The sequence below is a fragment of the Talpa occidentalis genome, unplaced genomic scaffold, assembly GCF_014898055.3.
Source record: "Talpa occidentalis isolate TD23 unplaced genomic scaffold, MPIMG_talOcc4v2.1 talOcc4.17, whole genome shotgun sequence".
Lineage (NCBI taxonomy): Eukaryota > Metazoa > Chordata > Mammalia > Eulipotyphla > Talpidae > Talpa > Talpa occidentalis.
The window spans coordinates 59,040,597-59,046,596 of NW_023601754.1; the positions used below are offsets into that span (position 1 = coordinate 59,040,597).

The 6,000-nt window shown below is 45.2% G+C and overlaps 1 pseudogene; it reads right to left on the reverse strand.

Annotated features, from left to right (window-relative positions):
• Window positions 1-514: 514 nt before the first annotated feature.
• Window positions 515-1,447, reverse strand: LOC119248836 (olfactory receptor 4D10-like; annotated as a pseudogene).
• Between the last annotated feature and the right edge of the window lie 4,553 nt (window positions 1,448-6,000).

Sequence of the window (6,000 nt, forward strand, 5' to 3'; positions counted from 1 at the left end):
TTTACAATATTATTTAGACAGTGATATTTTCATGGGTAGTTGTATGAAGTAACACAGAAATATTGTACTTGAACCCAATTCCCCAATTATTATTTCAATATATATATATGTATCCAAACATCCCTGTACACCTTAAATATGTAAAATATATATCTTAAATATGTAAAAGTACTTTTATCATATATTTGACCTCAATAGACCTAGGAAAAAACCTCAACAGACCTAGAAAAAAACAACTGCACTGGGATAAAATTGTCTGAGTAAAGTTTGGTTCCATTTTCTGTATTTCTTCCAAGGCTGCATTGTCAATATCCACTAGTCCACTGACAATGATTCCCCTGCTTCCTTTTGTCACATGGAACCTTTTTACATTATTTTTACATGCTGATCAGACGCTTGAAAGCACGTGTCTCTTATAGTAGAAATAGAGAAATTCATTAAAATCCTTGATCTAAACACATGTCATTGGACAGACCAACAGTTGCAAAGGTGGTGAGACGGAGTAAGCCCCAATCTAGCCCTGCTCAGAAGTTCTGAGGTGCTTCCAGAACCTCCTCATGGCTGACTTCATCTCCTGGTTCCTCAGGGTGTAGATAATGGGGTTCAGCAGCCGGGAGGTGATGGTGAAGGTGACCGAGATGACCTTGTCAGTGGGGAGGGCAGTGAAGGGCCGGGCATACTCGTAGATGCAGGGCACAAAGTGCAGGGTGACCACCGTGATATGGGCGGTACAGGTGGAGATGGCTTTCCTCCTGCCCTCCCTGGCCTGAGATCTCAGTAATGAGGATGACCATGTAGGTTACCAGGAGGAGGAGAAACCAGAGCATGGTGAGCATACGGTTGTTGGAAATCGCCAGCATCTCCAGCACAAAGGTGTTGGTGCAGGCCAGTTTGAGGACCTGGGGGATGTCACAGTAGAAAGTATCCAGAACATTAGGGCCACAGAAGGGGACAGGCAGCAAAAGGGAAATCTGCAAAATGGAGTGGGTGAAGCCCCCCAGCCAGGAGCCGGCGATCAGCCCAAGACACCGGTCCCTGCTCATGATGGTGATGTAGTGCAGGGGCTTGGAGATGGCCACGTAGCGGTCAAACGCCATCACCAACAAGAAAATCACATCCACCCCGCCAACGAGGTGGAAGAAGAACATCTGGGTGATGCAGCCATCGCAGGAGATGGTCTTTTCTGGGACAGAAAGTCCACCAGGGCCTTGGGAGCTGTGATGGAGGAGAAGCAGATGTCGGCGATGGATAAATTACGGAACAAGAAATACATGGGCGTGTGAAGGCAAGATTTGCAGCTCACAGTGACCAAGATCAGGATGTTTCCCAGCAGAGTCACGAGACACACCAGCAGCTGGAAGAGAAAAAGGACCAAGCTTAGTTCTCCATTCTGGGCTAGGCCAAGGAAAATAAATTCTTTTATCCTGGTGGTGTTTCTTAGCTCCATGGAATCATCTTTTCCTCTCTTGTTTCAAGCTACTTCATCTGAGAGCAGTGGTGATTGATTTTTCCTAAGCATTAAGGATATAATTCAGAGTCTTGGCCACGTAGCTGAGTGTTTGCAATAGTTGAGTTGTTCAGATTTTTAAAATTGCAATCACTGTAGTGATTAAACCAAATGATCACATGCAAAGACATTCAGTAATTTTTTTCCTATGAAACTGCTTTTGGAAAGAGTGAGCATATACATGAAATAGTGACATTTAGAGTATAATGCCCAAAAATAGATGACTGGATCAAGAAGATGTGTACATATATACCATGGAATATTACTCAGCATTCAAAAAAGATAAAACACATGCAATTGCAGCAACATGGATGGCGCTGGAAGGGATCATGCTCAGCGAAATAAGCCAAAAAGAAAAAGAAAAATACCGGATGGTCTCACTCATAGCAGGAATCTAGAAAACTTAAATAAGGGACCAGGAAAATGAATAACTATAAGAAAGTTAAAATCAAAATCAACAAAAAACTATGAACCAGAGACACTTTTTTGGGGGTGGGGGCGGGAGGGGAGGGATTGGGCGTCAGAATGGGGGGGCTGCAATTGTATGGGAATATAACAAAAAAAATTTATTATTAAAAAAAATAGAGTATAGAGGGAAGATAAACGGACGACTCCAGCAAACTGCCAAAGAAGAAAGTTGCCATAAAAGAGGACGAGAAGGGAGGGAAGCACAGAAACCCTGCTCCCCTCCCCCGCCCACAGAGGCGGGCACTCTCCGACCGGCAGAGACGAGGGAAACAACAAACCAAAACGCCCAACAAGAAAAACGGATGCAGCAAGCGGGACTGTGAGTGGAAAGGAACTATTTCAGCCACCACACCCGTGAACGGGAGCTGAGGCGAACCCTGCAGGATCCGCCGCGGAGGTGAGCTCCAGGCGCCAGTAAAGAGAGCCCCGCCCACCAGGAGGAGCCCAGCACCAGCACACAGCCCCGGCCGCCCGGTAAGCTTGCGCGAAAGCGGCGCTCGGATTGCAGCTGCCCAGGGCCCTGCGCCTGCGACCTAGGCTTGCGGGGGAGACGGCGAGGCCCTCCCTGAGTGAGCAGGAACAAGGCGCCCAGGCAGGGGAGTGGGATTCAAAAGGCGCCATTCCCGCGCCACTGATCTGGGCTACAGCCCGCGTCCTGGAACTGAGGGCTTTGGAACTGAGACCCGGGCGGAGGCCCTCCCTGAGTGAGCAGAACAAGGCGCCCAGGCAGGGGAGCGGGATTCAAAAGGCGCCATTCCCACGCCACTGATCTGGGCTACAGCCCGCGTCCTGGAACTGAGGGCTTTGGAACTGAGACCCGGGCGGAGGCCCTCCCTGAGTGAGCAGGACAAGCGCCCAGGCAGGGAGCGGGATTCAAAAGGCGCCATTCCCGCGCCACTGATCTGGGCTACAGCCCGCGTCCTGGAACTGAGGCTTTGGAACTGAGACCCGGGGCACGAAATTAGGGCGTGGGTTCCCCACGACGGTGGGGCACAAGGCAGACACAGCACCCCAAAGCCGTTGAGGTGTACCCTACCATCCCCGCTCTGCTCCCTGTCCCACGGGGTGGAAAATCAGCTCCCCAAGGGCTCTAGGAGAGATCTCTCGGTGCCACCTAGCGACTTGACCCCAGCACAGGCTACTGAAGGAGCTAGTGGCCAGCTGGGGAGTTAGCCCACACCGGGCCCCTTCTGAACAAGTAGTCTGAGCCCACAGGGAGAGCGAGCACCCCACAGCCGGGGCAGACCAGGCGCGCAGAATAGTGTGCCTGAGACCAGAAGCGGCAGGGAGTGTGTCCCACATCACCATTTTAGAACAGGGACATTTCTTCAGTAAAGACTACCTGCAGAAGGCTTCCTCAGGAGCCAGAGGTGAGCGGGGGAAGTTCGCCCACGCCAGACCCCCTCTGGCCTGCAGTCCAAGCCCAGAGGGGAGCAGGAACCCACCGCCGGGGCAGACCAGGCGCACAGGGGAGTGTGCCCCACATCGGCATTTTAGAACAGGGACCTTCTCCAGTAAAGGCTGCTTGAAACTGACAGATGACTCCTGGAAGAACCAGAGGGGAACAGAGAAGCCCACCCAAGATGCCGGCAAGTCCCAACAACACAGTGTCCCAACGCATACGGCAAATTAGAAAACAGACAGTAGGGAGGAGAAGAACCACACGCAACCTAGCACTCTCCAGAGAAAAAGCACACCACAAAAAGAAAGCCAGCCCCCAGATTGCAACGACAATAACTTGGAAGAATTTCTGAGCCTTCCAGAAAGAGAATTTAAAATTGCCGTGATTAAAAAACTGACAGAAGTCATAAAGGAAAACAATGATAAGGAAAAATAATCAATGATCAGAAGAATGCAATTGAGTCCCTAGAGAGGGAAAACAATGGTCAGAAGAAAGAAATTGAGTCCCTAAAGAGGGAAGTAAAAGAAATGCAGGAGATCAAGAATTAATGGAAGAACTAAAGAATTCGGGAAAAGCAATGAAAGCAGAATAGATGAAATGGAAGAACGAATAAGTAATCTTGAAGACACAGAAATAAAAAGAACCAAAACAGAGAAGGAAAGAGAAGTACGAAGGAAAAGAACGAAGAAAGACTTCGGGAACTATCGGACTCCATGAGGAAAGGAAATATAAGAGTTATAGGAATACCAGAAGGAGAGGAGAGAGATGTAGGAACAGAGAAAATATTCAAAGAGATAATTGAAGAGAACTTCCCAAATGTGAAGAAGGAGCTGAAAATTGATATACAAGAAGCAAGAAGAACACCAAACTTCCACGACGAAAGGAAAAATACAGCAAGACACATAATAGTAAAGCTCCCAAGAATCCAGGACAAGGAAAAAATAATGAAGCTGGCAAGAGGGAAGAAACAGATAACATTCAAAGGAAAACCAATCAGGCTGACATCAGACTTCTCCGAAGAACACTACGGGCAAGGAGAGAGTGGAGGGACATAGTCAACAGACTCCAAGAAAACAGATGCCAACCAAGAATACTCTATCCCGCAAAGCTCTCCTTCCTCTTTGAAGAAAGAATATGGACCTTCCCAGACAAACAGAAACTCCGGAATTTCATTGCAACTAAACCCCCACTCCAAAAAATACTACAAGGAGTTCTAAAGCCAGAACCTCAGAGCGACGAATAACAATGAAAGAAGGCCAAAAAAAAAAAAAAGTTATTAAAAGAATAAATAAATAAAATCAAAGGAAAGACAAACACAATGGCAAATACAGATGTTAACATATCAATATTAACTCTAAATGTAAATGGACTAACTCTTCAATAAAAAGACACAGAGTTGCAGCCTGGATTAAGAAACAAAAACCCAACCTTTTGCTGTCTCCAGGAAACACATTTAGCTACAAAAGATAAAAATAGGCTCAAAGTTAAAGGATGGAAAACAATCCTACAAGCAAATGGACCAAAAAAGGAAAGCAGGAACAGCTATACTTATATCAGATAAAACAGATTTCAAACTCAAAAAGATAAAAAGAGACCCCAATGGTCACTACATTATGATCAAGGGGACAATACTTCAAGAAGAAATAACACTCATTAACATATACTCACCAACGAAGGAGCACCAAAATATATCAGACAACTGTTGTCCTCTCTGAAACAGACATCAGAGAAAACACATACGTAGTGGGAGACTTCAACACACCACTATCAACAATGGATAGATCAACAAGACAAAAAATAAGTAAAGAAACCAAAGCTCTAATTAAAGACCTAGAGCAATTGGGCTTAACAGACATCTATAGAACACTAAACCCCAAAAAACGGAGTACACATTTTTCTCAAGCGCACACGGATCATTCTCCAGGATCGATCACATACTGGGGCACAAGACAAACATCAACAGATACACCAAATTGAAATCATATCAACCATCTTTCTGACCATGAAGCATCAAACTAGAAATAAACCATAAAAAGAAGGCAAGGAACTTTCCTACCTCATGGAGATTAAAAACCACCACTACTGGAAGACCATGGACTAATGAGGAGATCAAAGAAGAAATTAAAAAATTTTTTGAATTGAACGACAAGGAGGACACCAATATCCTAAATGTATGGGATGCAGCAAAAGCAGTAATAAGAGGAAAATATATAGCAATAGAAGCTCACATCAAAGAAACAAGAAAGAACGCAAAGAAACACCTAATCTCGAAGCTCAAAGATCTAGAAAAAGAACAACAAGAAAACCCCAAAACCAGTAGAAGAAAAGAAATAATAAAAAACCAAAGCAGAAATAAATGAAATTGAAACTAAAAAAACAATCCAAAAGATCAATGAAACCAAGAGCTGGTTCTTTGAAAAAATCAATAAAATAGACAAACCCCTAGCCAGGCTCACAAAGGAAAAAGAGGAGAAAGCACAAAAAAACAGGATCATCAATGAAAGAGGAGAAATCACAACGGACACAGCAGAAATCAAAAGAATAATCAGTAACTACTATGAACAGTTATATGGAAACAAGTTTAACAATCTAGAGGAGATGGACAAATTCCTACAACTCTACA